The sequence below is a fragment of the Cinclus cinclus genome, chromosome 6 (genome assembly GCF_963662255.1).
Source record: "Cinclus cinclus chromosome 6, bCinCin1.1, whole genome shotgun sequence".
NCBI lineage: Eukaryota > Metazoa > Chordata > Aves > Passeriformes > Cinclidae > Cinclus > Cinclus cinclus.
Window position 1 is genome coordinate 42,698,118 of NC_085051.1, and position 24,164 is coordinate 42,722,281.

Below are 24,164 nucleotides of genomic sequence, written 5' to 3' on the forward strand. Positions count from 1 at the left end.
GCTATTTATATGATGGGCAAGAATAATCAAGATAGTCAAACAGATAAGACAGTCAAAAGACTTGGCTAAAATGCTGAGGAGTCTGACAAGAATTAATTAAAAGATACATAGCTGAACACAGAGGAGGAATCCAGAAATAAGTATTAACGGAATGACAGCAGCGATTATACTGATCTCAGCCCAACATAATGATGTAAAGGAGAAATCACATGTCAGGGTGATTTTTTAAATCTTCCCTCTCTAAACTTTCAGGATGCATTTCTCCTCTACAGTTTTCTTCTGTTATTTGCCTGGAATGTTCCCTCACTTTTGTTACAATTTTCTTCCCTTTTCTATCCACATACCCTTTGCTCTAGAGAATAATCCAGTAGGAAGAGAAATGAACATTGAGGAAGAGCACATCTCCAATCTGTCCCCACATACTTGTCTGTGCATTTGATGTTACCACAAAAGCACATGAGGTATGGTGACGGCACTGTAAAAGGTGCCCAGGCATGATTTTTACCCAGGATGTGTTCAGTAAAGAGACTCTTTGTTTTTACCCAGTGTGCAAGAGTCTGACAGTCCTTGGATATCTCTGAAACATCTCTCGGAGAAGCTGTGATCTAGAGATGTATGTTAGGATAAGGAAAACCACGTTTTCGATTTGTGCGGTGGAAGCTGTCCTCATCCTCTCGCAGGACACAGCACTTTTGACTGCTATTTTCCTAGTCTCAGGCTCTGCCAAGACAACTTGTAGAAAACTGTATCACAGTGCGCTATTTCAGTCCCAGCTCTTCCCAGGATTGTTGTAGTGGTAATAAGGTGTTTTCTAAAATGAGCACAAATTCCTAGTGTTAAGCGATTTAATGATTTTCTTTCCATTTTCTTCCTACTGAGTTAATGAATCAGAGTGCTCCAGCCAGCATGAAATTTTTTATACTCTCTAGCTGCATCATATTTGCTCTACATGACACAGCAGTGCTGGCATTTGTGCTTTTTGCTTCTCCTAGACATCCTATGTTTTACACAAGTTACTGTTCTTCTGTACAAGGGAGAAGTAAATGTAAAATGTAGCATTGTGGTATAGCTGTACACCTGTGATTTGAGCATAATTTACAGCAACAGCAACAACGACAACAACAACAAACTATTTTAAGTCATTATTTAAATTGCCACCCATTCCCAAAAGAGATTAGTTTGATTTCCATTCTGCCTCAAACACAACAGACAATTTGAATTTTAATTTCAGCTACCATTTAGAATATGAAATAGGGAATATTCATAATAGCAAAGTGCTGCCATGAGCTCATTACAATGTCTTGGCTAAGTTGATATTCTGGCCGTCTCATTCCAGCAATATGTGCAACCTTCTGATCTAAGGACAAAACACATCAACCACATTCTTAGGGTTATTACACTTGAGAATCATATATGAAGGTGAATGATACCAATTTGTTTTCCAAGCCACAGTAATACAAAGCAATAACAAGAACAGACAGCTATTAGAGACTACCCACGCATTGCAAAACATATATGAAAAGAAGTGCCGTTGTCTCAGTTTCTCAGATTTTCTTCTCTACCCTGCCATCTCACTCCCAGAGTGAGCCTATCTGTAGCCCCTGCTACTGGTCACACCCCAAGTGCAGTGGTGGATTATTTATCTGCTGAAGTACCACCACCAGGCTATAAACAGATTGGGGGAGGGGGGAACAACAACCCAACTGACTATTATCCACAATCACACCCTGAGTGAGAAAGTAATAAAGAACCCAGGAAGAATAATCTGACATTGTTCTGATCCTCAGTCCACACCAATATGTTGTCTATGCCGTCTCACATCTTTCCAGGACTTTTGGTCCAGCATGCAGCACCTTGAGGGAAAGGTTTTATGGTATTTCCAGGAAAACATTGCCTGTTTCTTTTAGGGATTCCAAAATTCCAGTGTTTGTAAGATCTGGATTGCTCACGAGCATACCACCTTTTCTTAGCTGCAATTATAATTTCCCTGTGACAAGGAAAGAAAGCTTTGGTTCTCTTTAATGTTTCATCTTTTCATTTTTCTATTTGGCTAAACCACAACCTCTTGATCACCAACACGCAACAGGTTGCAAGACAGATTTGTAAGCATTCCTCAGACTTTTGAATGTCTCTGCAAGTTCTGGCATGGAGAAGAGGTGATTACTCACACAGGCCATGCCCTCTACTCTTGCTGCTGAAAACATTACATGCAAAAATTTAACAGCAATTTAGTTCTCCAACATGTTAAACTGCTAGTACAAAAGTTAGGTTTTATGGTGTAGCTAAGAGTCATTTCAAAATCACCACAGACTAAATAGGCAGCAGGAGAAGATGCAAGATGAAAGACTGAAGACACAGATCTGATCTCTGCGGTTTTCTCTTGTTCATTCTCCTCCCACTTGACTGACTTCTCAGGTCATGTTGAATGGATTAATACTTAGGTAACTTTTCAATTCATAATACTCTGCCAAATCGCAACATTTCTTTGAACACAACGGTCTAAATTTAGGCCGCATAAATCTGACCTGCTTAAACCTAGGGTAGTTTTATCCCAAATCCATAGTACAGTAGTACTACATAGACTGTTGCCAGTAGTGGCTTAGTGACTGCTTAAATACAATGGCTGTTGCTTGCTTAACTATTGCAAATTCATCCTAAGTCCTAAAAAAAAGTTTAACTGTCAAAAGAAGTTAAATCATCTGAAGCTACAAAGACGTTACATCATGGAGCTTCCAGATCTATTTAAAAGACAATGAATTTCATGTAGGTTCAATTGATTTATCCCCACGAGTCTCTATAAGAACTGCTATATTTCATTTTAAGTGTAAGCCACCATGTAGATACTAAACTGAAGATGAAATACAACAAAATTATGACTCAGCCCTCATAGCTAGGTTGCAGCAGCCCTTATACTGCAAGAAAACTGTTGAAAAGGACAGTCTTCTATGTACTAAAAGGATGCTGGAAGTTTTTGTTGACCATTATTTTTGTTTTCCCATTGATGTTTTGACTCTTTCTAACAATTACCTCTCAACACAGAAGTCTGTGCTTATGGGAAGGAAGGATTACTGTATTTCAGGCATTTGTGCTTACAATGATTCACTGCCCTGAATTATTTGCCTGGAGTCTCCTCCACTCACACCACCCTTGCTGCTTGGAGAAGGAAAAGAGCATCCCCCCAGCAAACAAGACTGAACTAACCATGAAGACACTGGTTTCACACTACCAGAACATCAGTAGTTGCAGCTGTAAGTCTCATTTCACTATGCAGGAAGCTGTCAATTATTTTCCTGTTCTCTGTTTATTCAACTGGAGAAACTAATTCAATCAGAGCCTTTTCACTTGTCCTTGAATAAAGAAAATGTTCAAGATAACAAAATTAGTTTGCAAGGTAGAACTTTCTTGCATTTAATTTAAAAATACTCAATATTTTTATTGTGTCATGTTTATTGATTAGTTAAAACTCTGGTTCATAAAAAAATTCCGTACCACCAGTGTGTCAGAAATGGCATGGAATAACTGAAAAAAATATTTCAGCAATTCATAGTCTGTGTACAGTGAACTCCCCTTTCTCTTGTACAGATTTTGGCTGCAACTACAGTTCTATAAAAGTTCCTTACTTGTTCTTCAGTCTGTACTATGCAGTGCTCTAAGAAATGAGAACTCATCTGGTTAGTCTGAAGACAAAACCAAGCACCTGTGACACACTGTGCACAAAACTGATAAATTAGATTTGTGCAGAAGATATCCATATTCAGAAAGTGTTCTTTCCAGATGTACTGCTTAGTTTTCAGCCTCTAAACACTTAGAAGTTAGTGTACTAATACTCCTAGACAGAATTACACTCAGGAACAAGCATACAGCCTCTCCAAAAATTGCCAAAATATTGCAGCCAAGAGAGATATATAGCTTTAAATTTAAGTGCTTGTATCTCAAATTCATACCAATTTATCATTTGAACAGTAGACTCCAAATTAGACATGGTTCATGTAAGTAATGGATAAGGTTGTTAGTGTCTGGAATAAACTGTTTCAACCTTAGATGAGGCAGGACTTATGTGTTAGAGGCAGTTACTTTTAAAGGGAATAAAATTCTAGTCATAGCTAGAAAACATTTCATACTCCAAGTAAAAGCACTGCTTATCACTTAAACATAGCTTGTTTCTTGGGGTTTTCTTCAGTAAAGATGGCTGCTCTAAAAAAAATCAACATAAACACTTTTTGTTCTCTTTACATACTTAAGAGTGGAGTTGAGTATGTAAATTTACCTTCTCTTTACATACTTAAGCCTCTTCTCTTGTGTACCACAACAAGTGAATGGGTCCCAGAACTTTTGTAGAAGAGGCTTTTTGATTTAGCCCATTTCAGAGGCACAGATCGAGAAAGCACCTGAAGATCAGTCCATGTGTTTCCATTAGCTGGCCAGAAGGTGGTACATTAACACTGATACAATTGGAAGAAGTGTTCAAGATTTTTAAAAGATTTAGACAAGACTATGCCTGTTCAAAGAATTCACATGCTACATGTGACATAATACTATTTATTTATAATTAGAGCCAAGTTGTGAACAGATCTCATCCAAGTAGTGGAGAAAAGATTAAAACCTCCTATTCTACCTGAGAACTTATTTCTATTAAACAAACAGGTATATTCATAAAGTCAACGTCGTAGCAAGTAAGCATACCTACATGATTCATTACAAAGCACCTTAGTTTCTACCCCTGAAGACATGGCACAGATATGACTGACATATTTTTACCACTATGTCATCTAACTGTGTTCTCAGCAAGGTGTGCTCAGCCCAGAGGCTACCAAGACAGTGACTACACCCTAGGATTAGTCACTGTTACTGCCACGGGAATACTTACACTCCCAGTTTAGGTAGGCAAGATAAAGCCTGTGTGTGAAGGGACAGATCAGAGCCGGTAGACACCAAGCTGAACCTGTTTCAGCAGAGAGATCAAGAAGAGAATGAGAGATTCTCTGCAGAAGAATGAATCATGCTACTTCATCTTTCATCCAAAAGGAGAACAAGGAGCAAATGAGAAGAACAAGATATGCACAACATTTTTCAAAAGCGGTTCCTTTAAAAGTACTTCAGCAAAGATAAATGAAGAGAATTTTCCCTGATGTACTTTGGACTTCACAGATGTCCGTCTCTCTCTCTGATTTTAATCCACAGTACATACAACATATTCTTCAACAGTGGAGCTGCCACTGAGATTAGAGTATTGACCTCATGAAGAAATGAGAGTGAAAAAGGAAAGAGAAATGTGTCTGCAAGCCCAGGATGCTTCATGAAGTTGGTATCTGGCAAGCAGAATAAATATGTAGCCAGGCCTATAAACGCAGACCATCCCACTCCATCTTGGAGGAACTGATGCTACCATCCACTGAACAAGCTCTATTTTGCAAAAGGCAATCACATAAATCTCTCGTACATAGACAATGTTACCTCCTTATGCTGTAATTTTCAAGCAATGTATGATGACCAATAATAAAATACAGAGGTTTGCAGATCTTGAGTCTTTGTCTTGAGTACTTGAGGTAATACCACATGGAACAAGCCTGACATCTGCAGTGCCAGACTGCAGGTGGAAATGTGCCAGCTATGGGATCCACTCAGAACCTGGGGTCCCACTCAGCAGCATAACCTTTGATAGCAAAGCAACACACTATGGTCTCATGCATTCAGTTATGGATTCAAATGGCTGCTGCAGGACTGCATACGTGTGAGGTCTGACCCTGCTGAATAAATGTGAGAAATGTTCCCACAGCCATACGAAAATCCAAGGCAAGAGACCATCACGTGTGTTAAGTGGCTGAAACACTCTGAGTTTGCTATTACCAGTACATCAGTTCAGAAACAGTACTGGTAGGGACCACAAATGGTAGTATCAGCTGATGACAACTTGGTAGTCAATGCAAAATAACTGGTTCTCTGATCCCTAGGTGGGCAGTTCATGCATGGCTGAAGCCAGCGTCACTCCAACTATCTGCTCAATCTTGCGCTGATTCTTTAGCAAAAAAAGACAAGTCAGTACACAGGGATGTTGAGTAAGCCTGTACCACTGCTCAACCCACTGCTTACAAAAATAAATACTGCACATCATTCAGGAAGAGACAGGATATTTTACATCTTCAAAATGCACTACTGCAAACACTTCTGGCTCCTCCCAACATTCAAAAATAGTAGCACTAACTTCCTCATTCCTGTGCCCAAGGCATTTCCCAGGATCAAGTTTTATATCATATCAAGTCAGCAGCTCACATCCTGTCTGCCAGATATGTCTGCATATCTCAGGTCATGCAGTCAAGAGGTAATCTCATATTTATACACTACCTTTACCCTGAGCAGTATCAAAATGATTTACAAGTTATGTCATTGCTGATATTTAAAAAAAAACAACAAAGACCCACTTAGAAATTTCTAATATAAGATTCTGTGGAAACTTCAATTTCAGTTATGTATTTTAATAATTTAGTTAACTGGTGAACTGTGAAGACAAATGTGTTTCACAGACAACACAGCTGATACATAGCTATAAATTATGGAAGATAGCAGTGCTCAACTTTTGCCTAACACTAATACTTTTCACCCCTGTAGCTTGTTATGTAAACATTTTCTGTTTAAAATGCAGAGAAGACCATGTAATTGCATAAGAGTAGCCAGTTTGGCCAGTTCTTCTTGACTCAAAGCATATGTGAGCTCCAGGCTACAGGGAAGTTTTATGAGCTAACAGGTGAGGTGCTCAATGCAAAAGTAAGAAGACTTATAACAAAGTCACGTGTATCTGAATTTGTTGTGTTTTTTTTTAATTTTGGAGGGATTTTTGAAACGTAACACAAAGGACTGAAGGTAACTAGCCCAAAAAAGTTTAAGAAAACAGAAGGACACTGTGATCTACGTGCAATGCCTGACCCACATAGATATCACTGAAGATGCACCTGCCAGCTCAACACCCACACCCTCAATAAAAAATATTAATTAAAGGTGCCTGAGAAGCAGGATGATGCAAAGGATATGACACAGAAATGGGCTACAAGTCTTAGGTGCTAATCTGAACCATATGACTGTCTAAGTGACCTTCAGCTAGCAATTTAGGGCCTCTGCTCCGAAAGTTTTCTGTCTGTAGCAAAGCAAAATACTGATGTAATGGGAAGTGTTAATGGTTATTGCCATGTGTGTTTGATAAATAGGCTATCGTAAGTCATGTGAAAGCATGTGGGTTTTCTAGGAACCATACAGGATAAAGAGAATAAGGAGGGAAGCTCCTGTAGGGAATATAACAATTGTAGAGAATAGGAGCTGTGGCCCTTGGCTGAGCAAAACTTAACTTATGTGTCTCAAGGTAGTTCTTTGTGCACTGGCCATTGCAAGCAAGTGTATCTGGATGAAAACAAAAAGAAAGGTGGACAAACTGGAGTAAACAGCTAAGGCTCAATGCGTACGTACCAGACTGGCTGTGAACTGCAAGGAGAAGTGCTGGGCTTTTGCTTCGTCCTGTTTGCTCCTCCCATAGACTGAGAAACAGGGTACTGTCCACACTATTCAGAGGAAAGGAGGATTCCACCAAAAAATACTGGAGGCAAGTGAAAAAGGCTTATCAAGACCTTGGAAAAAAATGCTTGCAGATCATGAAACATGCTTCTTATAGTCAGAGAGGCACCACTGTATTTGGCTATTGCTCTGTTATTGTCTCCAAAAGTCATACTGGGCTGTTGCTGAGGTGGTTGCAGGGTTGAGTCAGGATGCTGCATTGCTGGTTTTTGCCTCTTGAGGACTTTAAAGATGTGTTTTGGATATATGTTAAGCATGACAATTTGGAGAGAAAGAACATAGTAAGAATAAACATTCCCACTACTGGTAAACTAATTCCAGCCTCCTTTACAGTGACACTGATCTCAGTTTTTGCCCATCCAAAAAAAAAAAAAAGTGATGCTATAGGGGTTGTCTTGGAGAGTTATGAAAAACACAGCTGTGCTGTCAGAGTTTGTGCATGTCCTGCCAGTCTGGTAAGCACAACTGTACCATCAACAACTTTACCCAACTTTGGAAAATAACAGTGTTGACCCAGCTCACCCATTGCATACATGTAACAAAAGGACTCCCAAAGAAAGTGGAAGACATAAAACTTGTCAGCTTGTTCATCCAAATAAATTTTATTTGTCCTGCTACACAGCCCTCTGTCCAAGTCTGAGAGTCTTGTTATCATCCCGTGGTGTTATCAGCATGTCATCTCCAACCTCAAGGCAGCTGTTGACCAGCCTGGGAGGCTGCTGTGACAGACTGGCTTGTTTTATGATATACTGCTGTGATTGATGAGGCCATTCCCCCTTTTCCACACTCGTCTGCTCCAGGCCTGAGACTCCCTTAGCACAACCAGTCCAGGCTCCCACCATAAAACCCCAGCTGTTGTGCAGCTACTCACAATTGCAGGAAATCAACAGAACCAAATACTGGGCTGTTGCCTATCTTATGTCATTTGGAGTTCTGTTTTTCCTTTTTGTATGTATGTGTGTAGCTGCCACTGTACACAGGATTATTCAGGGTCACTCCACAGATGCAGCTAAACAGAAATGATCCAACAAGCAATTTTTTCCTCCCTCTCTTGGACCATGTTGGTGTGATTACACTGAATGGGAAAAGCATGGGACTCTGTTAAAGTGTGAAAGTTTGAGCAAAAGTGACCCATACAAGAATGAATAGGAAGATGTAACTCATGTTATCACAGCACTGCGGTGAGAAGTGAAGAAGAAACCTACACTTCAGTCCTCTGTGCTAATTTTAACTTCCCATTTTTCCATCTTTAACAGGCATCTTCAATCCAATTCCAGCTGGAGGCAAAACACAGAGTATACAAGGTCCAAATTTCTGTATGCTAGTCCTGAATAACTTCTATCTGACAACTGATTTCTTTTATAATTTTTAAGTTTTAGCAACCCTCATCACCATCTGGTCTTAGCTGCATGTCCTATTTCATCTCCAAATGATGCTCACCAATTCCTTTGTTGGGAATGCAGAAGGGAGGAACAGGGAATCCTGAAAATTTCTGTCCTGAGGAATCAGAAGTAGCAATCAGGCAGGGTGCTAGGGCTGAATAGAGTGGAGTTCTGATAGTGTCAGGACAATCCTTGTACAAAACACCACAGAAAGCTAAGTGGATATAGACTTCTGCATTCTGGAAATGTGGAAGGAACCTAACAGATCTCTTCAGGGTACAGGACAAGATTAGGGAATAAGAAAAAAAAAAAAAGGCATGGCTAGTGTGATAGGAAGCCTCACTGCCTCTATCACCGAACTTCGTAGCTGGTTTGGTGGTGGCGCTGGAGAGACAAGAGCTGAGAACAGAATGTGACCAATGCGAAGGAAAACAACAGGGCCCCCACAGCTGCTGTACCCTGTAAACAAAGCTCAGCTTTCTGAAGGGCCATGTGAGATTTTGCAGAAGAGTCTTGAAAGAACTGAGGTCTGCCCAAAGGAAACAACAGGGAATAGAGAAATGAGGAATATGGGATAGTAAGATGAGGAGTTTACTGAGCTTAAACAAAAGGTACTCAGATGATAAAATACGTACTTTAGTATGTTCCCACAAAAATATCAAATGAATATTCAAGAAATAAATGGGCAACACTTAATCAAAATACTCGATAGGACTGTCTTACATAGTGGCACTGACTGGTGGAGGAGATTTGACAGGAGTTACCTAAGAAGAACAACATTGCTATGGACAAGAATGACTGCTCAGTTCACTGGTGAGCATTCTATTCTAACATTTCAAGAGCTGATCATGTCCTAGGAAAAGAGATTTTTTTTTTCTTCATGAGATAATGCTGCAAAATTGTTTCAGTATGTTATGAAACTAGAGGTGAGAGAATTTTTTTTTTTTTTGTCCACTGGTCTATTTGGATAAAGGACTTAGATATAATGTCAGAAATAGCTGTGAGATGAGAAAGTACCACCAGTGGACTTCCACTAGGTTAACAAGTCTAGAAGAAATATCTAAACTAATTTAGGAATGTAATGCATTCTGATATTTTGCAGTGCATCTCTTCAATTTGCAGATCTGTATCACTCATCTAGGTCACATCAAGGTCAAATGGTGCAAACAAAAAGGCCAGTCATGTGGACAAGAATATGCACCCTATGAAAAGGTTTGAATTTAACTTCTTACATGGAATAGCATTTCTTGTAGGCTTTGTTCAGAAACACACATAAGAGCACTTGAAGTCGTGAAGGAGAATTCTGTCTTCCCACTGGCTCCAGGAAAACATGTTTCTGCTTGAGACAAGACATGAGAATGTACTGGGAGTATGTTTATTTGAACCAGAATTTTAATGCTCTAGAAATGCTGATGGCTTGCAAGATTAAATCCTGTATTTACTAACTCAGCAGTATCCTCCCCCGTAAATTTCTCCATCATCACCACACCACAACATAAGGAGGTAACTCTAGAAAACAAGGTATCTATCGACACTTGGCAAAGCTGCACTCGAGTTCTCCGAGCTGGATCTAAACAAAACTGTTTCTTGGGGGCAACTCTAATGATTTTGGATATGAAAACTGGTTCACCCATAAAGCAAATTGAAACACACATCTCTCATTATATGATCTGAACAGCTGTCAATTGGCAGCAGCCTGACTGTGCAGCAATAAAAACCATGCCACAGTTCTGCGGGTGAGCCAGTCTCCTCGTGAATAGTTTCAGGATGCATCAGGAAGCAATTACCAAATCCCAACAAAACCTAGTTATGACCCCTCTCCTTCTTCACCGACTATCACTCAGGAGAAGCCAGAATTACTGTTCTCCTATCTTCCCTACAGTTAAAACATAAATTAAGGGGGTATTTTTTCCCCCTTTTAAACTTTTAGCCCCGTTCAATCTCTTTGTGCCGAGCCTTTTGTCTTCGGGAAGAGGCTATTTCGCTGGAAGCCGATGGAAAGGCAACTGTCCGGCAGACAATGGAGCTGTCTGCAGAGCAGGCGCTGCGGATCGGAGAGCGGGATGGCTGAGCCAGAGGCATTCCCGGCCCGTTGCCATAGCAGCGGGGTGAGCGGGCTGCCCTCCCCGCCGGGCTCCCCTCCCCGGCCGCCGGGGCTGGGTGTCCGAGCAGGGAGCCCGGGGCTGGGTGTCCCTGCAGGGAGCCCGGGGCTGGGTGTCCGAGCACGGAGCCCGGGGCTGGGTGTCCGAGCAGGGAGCCCGGGGCTGGGTGTCCCTGCAGGGAGCCCGGGGCTGGGTGTCCGAGCACGGAGCCCGGGGCTGGGTGTCCGAGCACGGAGCCCGGGGCTGGGTGTCCGAGCACGGAGCCCGGGGCTGGGTGTCCCTGCAGGGAGCCCGGGGCTGGGTGTCCGAGCACGGAGCCCGGGGCTGGGTGTCCCTGCAGGGAGCCCGGGGCTGAGCCCAACCTTCGCCGACGGCTCCTTCCTCCGCAGGACCAGCTTGTACGGACAAGCCTGGGCGCTAATTACAGAATCTGAACTAGATCAAAATAACACGCACCAAACACGTTAAAAGCATTGCGTGCCTGGAACTGGCATCCTTCAGGGTCCACCAGAAATAGTTAGGAAAACACGACAGGTCTCTGGCTGTAGTCATTTCACAGGAAGCTCTGGCTGATCAAGCATATTGAGTGGACAGTTTGTAATTTTAACATAAGGCAAGAACTAATTCTTCGTATTTTATCTTTTTCTCCAGCACAGCAAGCTACAGCACAAACCATCAGAAAGTCATTCAGTGGAAGTGGCAACACCTTCCCGACACAAAGAATAAATATAGATAGCACTGGTAGCATTATCCTCTGTAAACACAGGGTAGAGTTTTACAGAGGGCAGCTACTGGAATCGTATATGCTTTCCCCAACTTTTGGCTCTCAGCATCGAGTCTCTGTATGCACATGTAGCTCTAGAGTGTGCAGATTTTTAAAATTCACACCTGAGTCTCACTGTCCAAACTAAAAAGTTCTGGTTGCTTTTGTGACAGGCAAGACCTTTTCCCCAGTGATCTTTGATGGAAGAAAAAAAAGAAAGTAAGTTCTACTGTTATCTTATTTCCCTTCTTATTCTCTGTAATGCTTGGATACAGAAACTGAGGAAACAGCATCAAGCAGACAAAGCAATTCCCTTTTCAGCCAAGACCAGCTTTACTTTCCATTTGGTTGGAAGAACAAGGATCCTGCCTGCAGCAGCTGTACACTCCAGCAGTTTGTAAACTGTAAGTTTTATGTAAGTACACCAAAGTCTGAGTGTTTCTTCATCATCTTTTTGACCTGCAAAGCAAGCTGAAAATCTCTTGAGAACAGGAGCTCTCATAAGACTGTATGAACTTCAGGTCAGGACAGAGTCTCCTGGATCAGCATTCCTGACAGCATTTCAGTGATTCTCTGCTGGTCCTGGCTGAAACCTGTACATGCTCAGGCAGCTGCAAAACAGACAATAAGCTCAACTGAACAGCTTCCAGCTTTGGTAGAGCTCTGGCGTTCAGCTTAAATTTGGAGTTCAGGTTGGTTCTTTTCATTTACATTACTTCATTCATTTCCTAACAATGGACCACCTGGAAAGGAGATATTGCCCTGTCTGCCCATGGATGGCCAGATGCCAAGCAGATTGCACTACTGAGTGAATCTATTCCTCAGATGTCTGCACTTGCATGATGCAGCAGATAAAACATATGTAAAGCTGAACTCCTGTATCTGTGAGCAGCAATTTTGCTGAAGTGGCAAAAGGAAGCCTTTCTTGCAACCCTGAGCCAGTAGGAGACCCTTATAGATGGAAATAAATTTGTACACCTCATTTACTGTTGACTGTAAAGGCGTTTTACCATAAATGCTATGTTCAGTAGTATGTACTTAGGGATGGAGTGCATGGATTTCCCTCAGGTAAGGAGGGTCAGAGAGAAGTGGGCAACATTATGGGATGGATGGCACCTTTTGGAAGCAGTGGTTCTGGAGAAGATTTGGATCATTATCACACCTTATGCTATCTTGAGACTAAATTAACTGATACAATAGGATTTAGGAAGAAAAAAACATGAAGGGGACGGGAAATAATTTCACTTGTGTATTTAGTATGGTGGCACCTGATCTTTTGTCTTTTTTCAGGAACATAGAAAAACAGAACTGTTCAGAAAAGATTCACAACAATATAAAGGAATAAAAACTCTACCACACACCAGAAGACAACAGCTCAACCTATTTAATCAGCTCCATGGGAGATTCAGGAACAATCAGTCTGTAAGCACCTACACAGAAAATTATAAAAGAAAAATTGCTGTGATCAAATAAGTGATACGTGGTAGTTGGTAGGCAGCATGGAGAAACTGAGATTAGAAACCATGCAGAGGCAATTAACCACTGATTTACCAAAAAACTTTGCTCAGTGAAGTCACAGGAATACTTCAGGCAGGTGAGATTATTCTAGTCACAGGATCTAAGTCAGGGATGTGTTATGGTTTGTGATATGCAGAAGCTCCAGCTACATGACCACTTTAAAGCTTTTTCACCTTTTAATCTGCATAGGACAAAATACAGCAATAGTTATTTGAGCACCTCTAAGCACCTCCATCTCACTCCCCTGTTGTGTGATGAATTTCAAAACAGATGAATGAATTTTAGTGCTGCTCCCTCACAGAAAAATATTAATAAAATTAAATTAGATGTGGAGAGTTGATGTCAAATTGAGCATCTTGGAACTGGCTGTAAAACACAAACAAAAAAAAAAACCCACAAAAAACAAACAACAACAAAAAAAGCCAGACCAATATTCAGAAGACCAAATATAAATATTTATGTGAGGATGTCCTCACACAACCTGCTCTCAAAGTACTCAGACATACATGATCCTACACATGATACTGCAGTACTAAATGGTGTTGAAAAATAACAGAGGAAATATGTTTTGCATGAGATTACCCTTTCTTATAGAGCACAACTTAGTTGAAATTTACTTTTTTGCACTTCAAAATTCGGTGCCTGATGTGCACTTTGGTGTAAATCCAACTGCTTATTCCTGCATCCTTATTCCTGCATATGAGGGCGACACACTGCTTGTGCTTTCAACAAATACCGAGGCACTGAAATCCCCTAACAATGCAGCCTTGACGAATCTGAATTGCTCACTCACCCACTGAAATTCTATACAGAACAGCTCAGAGCTGTTAATCTCACAGCAAAACCTGCTTCCAAACCTTCCCTTTCTTGCACATCTCAGTGGGCACAGACACAGATTTCCATTATAACTTCAGCAATATTTGGAGAAAATTAATACAGCTCTTTCCGTATGTTTAATTTTATGTTCTACTACAAAGAAACAGCCAACCTTTCCTCCGTCTGAGCAGAAGAGAAATAGCGTCCCAGGGAAGTTCACGAACCAAAGCACCCTCCTCCCCCACATCCTCCTCGGCTCTACAGCACGGTGCACTCGTACCAGTGCAGTGGGCGCTGCGACTAAGGCACAGGAGGAAAACAAATGTCCATTTAGTTACGTACGTAAAATGTACAATTCTCTTTTTAATCACTTGTTCTCAGGGGGATGAAACGCCAACTCTCTGCCTCATCCTACCAGTAGCGCTCAGAGCGCCAAACTCTGCCCGTAAATAAAACTTTCCCAAGTCAAAAATATCGTGCTGGAAGTTCCCTTGGACCTGGTGGGCTGGAGCTGTTTCTCCCAATCGCCTTTCTCTGTAGTATCAGCCATCCCTCCGCCTGCCCAGGCGCGCACCGGCCCCGCTGCTGCATTACCTTGCTCCTTAAAGAACTTTATGCTCTGCTTCTCCTCCTCCTCCTCCTCCCACCGAAGCAAATAAAACGAAGGCGAGGCGGCCGAGCTGCCCGGACCCCGCGCTGCTGCCCGGACCCCGCGCTGCTGCCCTGAGGCGGGGTCAGGTCGCCGCGGCCGGCGCTCGCCGGGCTGGCCGCACCCGCCGTGCCCGCGTAGCCGCCTCTGCCTCCGGCTCCGGCTCCGGCCCGCCGGGCAGGGCGGGGGGTGGGGAATGTGCAGGTTGGGGGCAGGCCCGGCACACCCAGAAACGAGGGAGCTGGGAGACGGAAGGACAGACAGACAGGCAGGCAGGGAGCAGTCGGTGAAACGGGAGTGGAGCTTCACGTTCAACTCCGCCGAACAAAACTCTCGAAGTTTTGGGTTTTCTTCCTCCAGTAAAAAAAGCTGCATTTTTTTTTTTTGGCCAAACGAAACCAAACTTCCAAACATTTCAGCTCATCACCTTGCAGAAATGCAGCAGGCTGCTGCTCCCCGTGTCAGCAGCTGAACTACTGTGTCCCATTAACTCTTCCGTCACCAGCTGGCTTTAGGACTGGGATTTCCTTTTGTTCTCTCAGGTACACGGTTTTGGATTTACTCCAGCCTGGGTAAATATAGATGTAACTTTTAAATGCAAAGCACATACCACATTTTAAAGAACTTAGTAAGCCAGTCATTTCTAATCTTCTTGGAAACATTTTCCTATGTTTTTCAATCATAGACACAAGTCTCTCTCAAACTAAAGGACAGAAATTCGAGTGTGCTATTCATTGATGGTTTTCATCATTGGAAGGATATGAGATTCCAGTGCAGTCTTACAGATGGAAAATGAAAGGAATAAACCACCAGTTTTAAAACAGCAATCAAGGCCAATTTATGACAACAATAACAGGATGTGTCCATTTGTGATAGCAAGAATTAAGACTTAATGATTCAGGAAGTTCTTGCCAGCTCTTGCCATAAAAGGTAGGAGGAGATGCAACCTACCTACCAACCAACCAGGTCCACCGAGTGCTTCACCTGCCAAATATGCTTCTAGGTATTCCCAAATGTCCTGGTTTAGCCTGTATTTTTTTTTTCTTTCTTTCCCCTTAGCTCTGCCCCAAGCAGTTCAGGTGTAAGACTGAAAACCAGAGGAACGATCTGTCAGTGCCTCTGATAAACAGCTAACATCCTTCTGCTCCTCTGTGACATTCCTTGGGTTGTTCAGGTTTTTCTCATTTCCACCTACTGATTACTGTGTAGAAAACAAAATTATATTTTGACACACTGAAGAAAACATATTGTTTGAAGGCAAGGTTGTCTGGATAATTGGGAGGTAATGCCAAAAAGTACCTGGCGTACAGAAAAATGATTGATTTGCCATTTACCCATTAAATTATATCAGTACAGAAATAACTTTAAGTACATGAAATTACCCACAGAAGGTAAATGGCTATGATTTCTGGGTGTTGATACAATGGTGATTCAACTGTGTGGGTCTTTTCTGTGGGAAAGGTGCCGAATAGCATGCAACAAAGCTGGTGCCTGCCAGCCTGCAGGGGAGAGACAACTGCCTTACTGGAGGGTTATGTATGTGTTGATAGGCAAGGAGTCAGAATCAGTGGTTAGATGCCTTTCCTCAGAAAAAGCCCAAAACAACTAATAAATTAGAAAAGGCCACATGCTGTCCTTGCTTGTGCCAGCCTATCTGTCTAGGCCTTTGCGAAGCTAAGCCTATACTACTCATCTGAAATTAAATAATTAATGGAAGACCTGGAACATTTGTTTTGTAATCCCCCCAGGTCTGCCAACCGTGAAGCTGTCCCTTACGCAACATCATCATGCCTCATTTCCCTCCCACACCTTGTTGTAACAACTTCATGTAGCAGACAAGGCATTCTCTGTCAGTGTAAAAAAAAGCTTCTCTCACAGAGGCTTAAAATTACCAGGCTTAAAGCAAGTTGAGGCTAAAGCACAACGAGATGGATAAATTAGCCCAAGGACAAACTGCTTGAACTAAAACTTCCAAAGGTGTGGGCTTAAACAAACGTGCTGGCTGGAAAAGATGAAAACTCAGACCTGCTCTTATGACTTTCCAGGTGAACAGTGCTCCTTTTCTCATTTGATTCTCTCTCTCCTCAGCCAAGGGAAAACTCTGTAGAGATAAGTTTTGTTTTCTGTTTCCTCAATCTTTCTGTGTGGAACAGTAATGTAAGATGAGCAGGGAGATGAAGTCATCTTTCCCTAGACTCCCTCTTTTGTTTCTTGTTCCCAATTAGGGTCCATAATTAATCTGGCCACCACGACAGAGCACTGCATGGGCTGCTGGGATGTCAAAGACATACTGAAGCAAGCTTGTTTCACAAGAAACAGGTTTTTTCCTCATAAGGTGGTAGTCCCTTGACCTTTCGTCTACTACAAAAAAATCTTTTAAAATGTGCACATTAATTAACTCAAATTAAGGACAGAATCAGATTTGTGGGGAAATAAATAAAACCTGCCCTAAAAAATACATGCACTATAGAGATGTTGTTATCTGTAATCAGAATGTCTCAAAAACTGTCAACAGTCTTTGTGAAAAATATAAAGGATAAACTCCAAAATGCCTGTTAAGCTGGTAACTCAGCAGCCTCTGCTTGGCTGCGGGAAACCTATGTTCAACTCTGTTTTTCTTTACACAGGGGCTCAACTTGAACTTCACATTTCTCATCCTAGAGAAGGATCCTACCCACCCTGCTATTGCCAGTTTGGGTCCAGTCTGTCAAAACCCTACCTTGGACCTTGATGGAAGCTCAGTCAAAATCCAGTGTGTCCACAATACCTTTCCCACAACCCCTACAGAAAAACTAAAACCAGCTGATAAATATTGTGTGTCCAGTTCAGCACTTCTAAGGTTGTCCTTTGGATGTTTGTCACCTTTCTGGCAGATAGTGTTGTAGATAGCTAACCAATAGAGCTTTTACTGCTGTGGCCTCTTTGGCAGCCTAATAGATCTCATTGCACAGCAAATAGCTGAAGGGTCTCTAAATTCTCCCAGCTACACCTGAGAAGGTGTAATTTTCATCACACCTCACATTCAAATTTCTTTTATTCCTATTCATACTTATAAAATACGAAAACTGTGTGAAAGTCTGTTTCAACTCTGTTTCCTGAGGCATTTGAAGCACTGGTAACAGATAAGGACTTGCTCTTGATCAGTATCTTGTCACTGTTGGCCTGTATTCATCCTGCTGCAGTTGAGAAAGAGAGAAGGAACCAAGCCCAGGCTGAACACAATTCTCAGTCAGCAGCATTTGGCTTGTGTTTATAATTTATCTTGCAGCCACCGAATTCTGAACAGTTGCTATTCCAGGATCCTTTTCTTGGGAGGAAAAGATGGCAAAATTAAAGCTCAGTAGTCCAAAATGGGTTTCTGTAGTATCATCCTAGCATGGCAAGATGGTTTAGGCCAGCACATAATCAAAGCAAAAAAACACCACATAGAGAATGAAAGGCATCAAAATACATTGGGAGAAAATATTAACTGAAACTCAGATACCCCTCAGCTATATAACTCATGGTATAATCCAGGCACTAGTCAGTGCTAAATACAACTCATGACTGAAAATATGAATAGCCAAACCCACTGATACCTGGGAAATCTACGAGACACAGTCTCTTGACGAGTTTCTGCTTGTTACATAAATCCACATGCCTGAAGCAGCATTTTGCCAATAAGCATTTAAGATCTGTGAGAAGAAGAATATGTAGGGAAGTTCACAGGTCAAAGACCACTGTCCAGCTAGTCCAGTTCTCACGCTGAGAACTCTTGAGAGATGCCTCCTTCAACCCCAAGGGTGTCCTAACCATGCCTGCCATTTAAATCCATTTGAAATAGATCCCTTCAGATGCACCTCCTATCACATGTGACCAAGCCCCTCTTGGCCTCCAAGCTGTAGGCAGGAGCTCTGTGCCCCAAAGACGAGGCTAGTTCAGAAGTGTCTGGGAACGCTCACATCCTGGTTGGATTCCAGCTGACAGAAAACATTTCTCCTGCTTCTGTGAAGCAATCTGTGTGTGCTGTGGCTGAGGAGACCAGGATCTGAGTGCATAGAGAGGGATGGGGTGGGTAAGGAAGCCGGGGGAACACAGGGCACTGTTAAGACCTGTCTGATTGAAGAGCCACTAGGTTGGGTCGGTCTGATGTTCATCCATCTTTTCCAACAAAAACCACAACTGAGATTTTTGTCTGAAGTCTCGCAAGAGCTTACAAATAAAAGTATGTATACGTGTACATCCCCACCGATACATAGAAATACAGATAATTATATGCATAGAGAGACAGAAAGAGAGAGCATCCTGGCTGCATGCTGCATGCTTCTGCTGCCTCGGGACTTTCAGGCACATAACAGGCACATAACAGAAAGGCTTCAACCAGTGCCTGAGACAAAACAGCTGAAATCTTAACTCCTGACCATAATGAGTAGAAGGCATACCACTTCCCCAGTGCAGTAACACTGAAGGGAACAGAGACATATCCTGAAGAAGCAGCAAAACCAATGCCAAACTAAATGCATGATCCTCAGGATTTATGAGAAGGAAATACAGCTTAAAATTCTGGCCCTTTCATTCTTCTGGAGAAAAGCAAACTCTGACATACTCAAGGAGTTATGTATTTGTGAAACAGCTCCTAAGCCTTTAATGACTATTACAAAAAGCTGTCTCCTTTATTTTATATATTTTATTTTATAATTTATAATAACTTTATCTTCACATGGAAGGTGATTTTTTATGAAAGACTCATGTATTCTACCATGTTAGATGAAAGTCACATCTACTGTAACTTACTCCTGGTTGCAAGAAGATGTGGTAAACATCTGGACCACAGTGTTTGGAAGCTGAGGGAAGCCTCAGTCACCTTAATGACAGACATACTGCATAAGCCAGTTTCTTTACCCCAATTTAGTGGAAATTTTCTCCAATTACATTTCCTCTTAGGTGGCCAGCACAGACAGTACAGACTGACTATGCTACCTGGGTGTAACCAGCTTTATTCTCACCTGCCACTCATTTCCATGGGACTGGGAGTTACATGGTTAAAATCATATTCTACTGAATCACTTGAGGAATACTCAGTGACTTACCTCAAGACCAGTAGTTACAGCAAGGGACAGCATGACTCTACCTTGGCCAAACGGATGAGTTGCAGAGCTACTAATTATGTTCAGAACGTGAGAAGCCAAACAAAGGCTTTTCACATCTGAGGCATCACGGTTGATTTCTCCAGGTCATGGTCTGAATGGCTGATGGAGACAAATTCTCCAGCCCAGCAACATGCAGTTTAATGAAGTCTTGTTCAGTCAGCCTTATTAGAAAGGAATTTTGCAGTGTCTAAGGAGGAGGGGTTGATATGCTTTCAATAGGATACAAAGGGTGCTAATTTCTAATCTCTGCTCCATTCTTTAAAATTCATAGCCAAATTATAAAGTATGAGAAGCTGAGGGGGAAAAAACCCTGCAGTTGAATAAAGGCATCCTTTGTATTCAAATTTCTGTGGGAGAAAACACAAAGTAGAAAATTATGTTGGAGGATCTTCACTGTTCCCACCATCTTATCTCATCACAGGAATTAAAAATTATTTTATCTTTACAGAGCTCAACAGTCCTGCCATTCATCACAGAAGACAGAGATAGCACAAAACATGCCATGGCCATAGTTCATTGCCTTAGTGAGTCTAGCAATTATTTTTTATCAGAAGTTGTATTTTCACCATTTTTACCATTTGTTCACTGTTTTGTACAAGTGTTGACTTGAAAATTACTTTAAAGTAAACTGTACTGGCAGATGCAGCATACAGACCATTACTGTATATTCACCATAGTGTTTTCCTCTTTTTAAACATCTTCCCTTTTGGTTACACATTGTCGAAGTGGAAACTGACTTTATTAAACACGTTGCAAAGCCAGGTCCACTTATATGAAAAAATAAAAAATACTGCATTTGTCATACAGAACTGGGATTGAAGGCTTTTGAAACAAAAACTAAATAAATATATATAGGGAGTGTTAAGTTCTTAAACTTTTCAGGAAAGATCGTGAGGAGTATTTACCTCCTGATGATTACTAGCTAATTAGATTAGAAATGGCACAAGAACATATTTTACACTTTCAATTCAGGTATGAGACAGGCTCAGTGTGACTAGCAATTTCCTAGAGTAATAAAGTACTCTATATTATTAAGTATAAATATTATATCTCTCTCTAGACTATTGCATGGGGACTCTAGGTGGTTATGATGTTAAGCATACAGACCGCTTGTCTCCAAAACCTGCTCATCAACTTGAGTGGCGTTTTCCTAATTTATTCTAATATAAGTGAAGACTTCTATACTCAAACACTACTCATAGTGTTTGAGTACAGATTTTTTTTTTTTTTTTGAGAGGCAGGGGAATGATTTAATGAAGTTAGTAAAATTAAAATAGCCACAAAATTTTCATCCATAAAATTGAGTTTTAAAGATGATACACTTTTTTTTTTTTGATGCAATGGTACAAATCCAAGTATAAGAGTCAAACTCCTACAGCACCATACAAAATAGAAAATGTGTAGGGAAATACTGCAGATTCAGGTTTCTGTAACAGGCAGAAATTATGGTCACTGGTGAAATTTAAATGACACTGCAGGGCATTCCAGTAAAGCATTAGTGACTGCTAGAATTGGTATGTATTTTCTCAAAGACTACCATTACTTCACTACATTGAAAGAGTGCTACTTCAATTATCCAGTCAACAAAGAGAAATTTAAGTTTTGAAGTAGATTATGAAGAAATTCTTCTACATGCAGGAAGACCTCCTGCCAAGTAAAGGAGAATGACAGTCCCTTTACTAATTTTCTCTTCCCTGCCAGAAAGGAATGCAGGATGCAGAGGGTCACCCACTAGAAACAAGCTTTTAAGCATTTAAGTTATTTTAAATTGGAAAGAAATAGAAGTAGAGCAGACCCAGAAGAGAAAAAAATGGGCAGGAAGAGAGAAAATCCCATGGTGAAGGAAAGGAAAAGGGATTGTGTGGGTTAAATGGCATTTCTTAGAGCAATGGCAGCTGGGAGGCTCAAGAGCCACCATGAAACTTTTCTGTAAAGCAGGAGATGGGCTGGAGCATGGGGATTAAAGCTGTTCACTAAGAAATAATTCCAATGTGGAAAAAGTATAGCCTAGTCATCCATCCTTGTATTTTCTTCTCCCTTACTTCTTCCCTGGAGAAAGACATCAAGAAGCACATGAGCTGGGTTTCCAGGTCTAGCAGGAGTAGCCTCCTGGGTCCTGGTCCCATGATGTTTGATTTGAGAATGATCCAGGAATGATCAGGTTATTCTCAACTGCCTTAGCTCACTGAAGAGTGACTCTTCTCCCTGCTGTCTGATGAGGAATGGGTTGATTTCTACGGACCTGCTTTTCCTTTTATCCAACAGACAAGGAGCTACTGGCTCTGGCAAAACTCTTCTCCTTTCACACCTGTTTGTTCCATTAGTTCAGGTTTGGGTTGTTCAGACATGCGAGACAAACTGGTTTTGTTCTGTGGATGCAGCTGGACTGTCAATCTCAGCAGAGCACAGCTCACCCTTTTGCTCCAGCAGTCCCCCACCTTCTGGCAGACCTGGATCAGCTTAGCAGGGGGACAGACAAAAGGGCTGAAGCCTCAGTCATCACTTTTTAACATCTGAGTCTCTTGGCAACTGAATCACCTGGTGAAAACAGATCACACTTAGAACACTTTCTCTGCATTTCCCTAACTCCCTTGCCCTCTCAATAGCATCCCACTTCTGACAGCATCACTGCATGAAAACCCTCATGTCCATCCATTGCCTCTGACTGCTTGGTTATTGAGATGCCATCTGTTGTTGATGCCTTATCTACCCGAGCACTGACCTCTCTTAGCTAAGCTGCCTTGACCTTTATGGGAGATCAGTTCATCTGACGCTGTCCATCTCTGGACACATACATGACTAATCAGGAAATCAGGTGCTCTTCATGATGTTTGAACTGCTCTGTTCACACATAGGCTGGTCCCTGCAATCCTGGGACACAGAACAGCCAAAGGAGCTGAAGTTGAGTCCGGTAATTTCAAACCAAGCAGAGATCAAAAGCATACCTGTGGAGTTTGATCACATAGTGGGGAAGCTCTCATAACACTAATTATATCTAAAGAATTTGCAGTGGCACTGATTTTAGCAGAGATGTATGGTCTTAGCATATGGTTGTTAATCCATGTCACTGTGTCTTCACTGCCTTTGCAGCCATGCTCAATGAAGGAAAACTGCTCATGCATAGTACAATCTGTATTTTAATCTTAAGACCAGATTTACCCTGAAAGCCTGAGATCTACCATCAGCAAGGACAGATCTGTGTGTGCAACATTAAGTACACAGCTCTGCTGAAACCTCTTCAGCTAAGCATGTTTTCAAATTCAGCCTTTAAAGCAGTGCAGTTTGGTGGCTCTACCAAGAAAAGCATAATCTACTCACTGAGACGAAGATGCAAGATAAAGACTGCAGTCCAATGACAGCATTTGCTGAAGAGACACACTAACACTCAAAGAAGGGGAACAATGCACGTGCAACTGCGTCAACAGAGTGAAATGCCTTTGTGTCTCTTCCTCCTTGGAGACAAAAAACTCAAAAGATTTGCTGGGAATCCTGTAGGTCTCCCAGGATACACCATAGCTCTCACTAATAATGTGTTGCTGGAGGCAACCAAGCCTGAACAAACAAATCGGTCCGGGGGAGGAGGAACGGTGGGTTCACGAAAGCAAAGTCTCCAGGAAAGCCCCCCTTACTTCTTTTATGTAAACTTTCCCACCCAGATCCTAATTCTGGCTGGCTGGTGAAGGCCTGCTGCAGAGGAGGCGCAGTGAGTCACCTCGGGCCAACCTCGTGTCCCACTCGTGGAGCCAGCTGCCTGTGCTGGAGGCAGCGTTGTGCAGCCCTGAGGCACAAGAAGCCATGAAGCTGGCGCTGTGGCTGCCGTGACAAATGCACTAACACCCTCCAGTTGTCTGCCCTGCCCGGGGCACCACGTGTCCCTCTGTACGCTCGGTGCTGGCATGTGCTCCCTTTCCACCCCAGTCCCTCCCAAGACTCATGCCTACCACCAAGCATACAAATGCACGTGTAACATGGGCAGGACACAGCAAGCACATAGCAAGCACAAGTAAGTTTGAATATACTGCAAGGGTACTTGCCTGATGCACTGTCACAAAAGGAAATAAGATCCTGGGATGTATCAAGGAGACAATTCCTGAAGATGGGAAAACTAGTATCTTGGTATCAGACTGTGGTGAGATCTCAGTCTTGCACAGTTTTGGTCACCACATACCCAGAACATTAATTCAAACAACAACATGAGCTGAGAAAAGCTTTCTAGGATGAGGAGGAGAATGGAGAACCAGAATA

At 42.0% G+C, this 24,164-nt stretch overlaps 1 protein-coding gene across 1 annotated transcript in view; it reads right to left on the minus strand.

Annotated features, from left to right (window-relative positions):
* Positions 1-24,164, minus strand: part of STON2 (stonin 2) — a 49,906-nt gene that overhangs the window by 9,706 nt on the left and 16,036 nt on the right. The gene's annotated exons all lie outside the window — the stretch shown is intronic.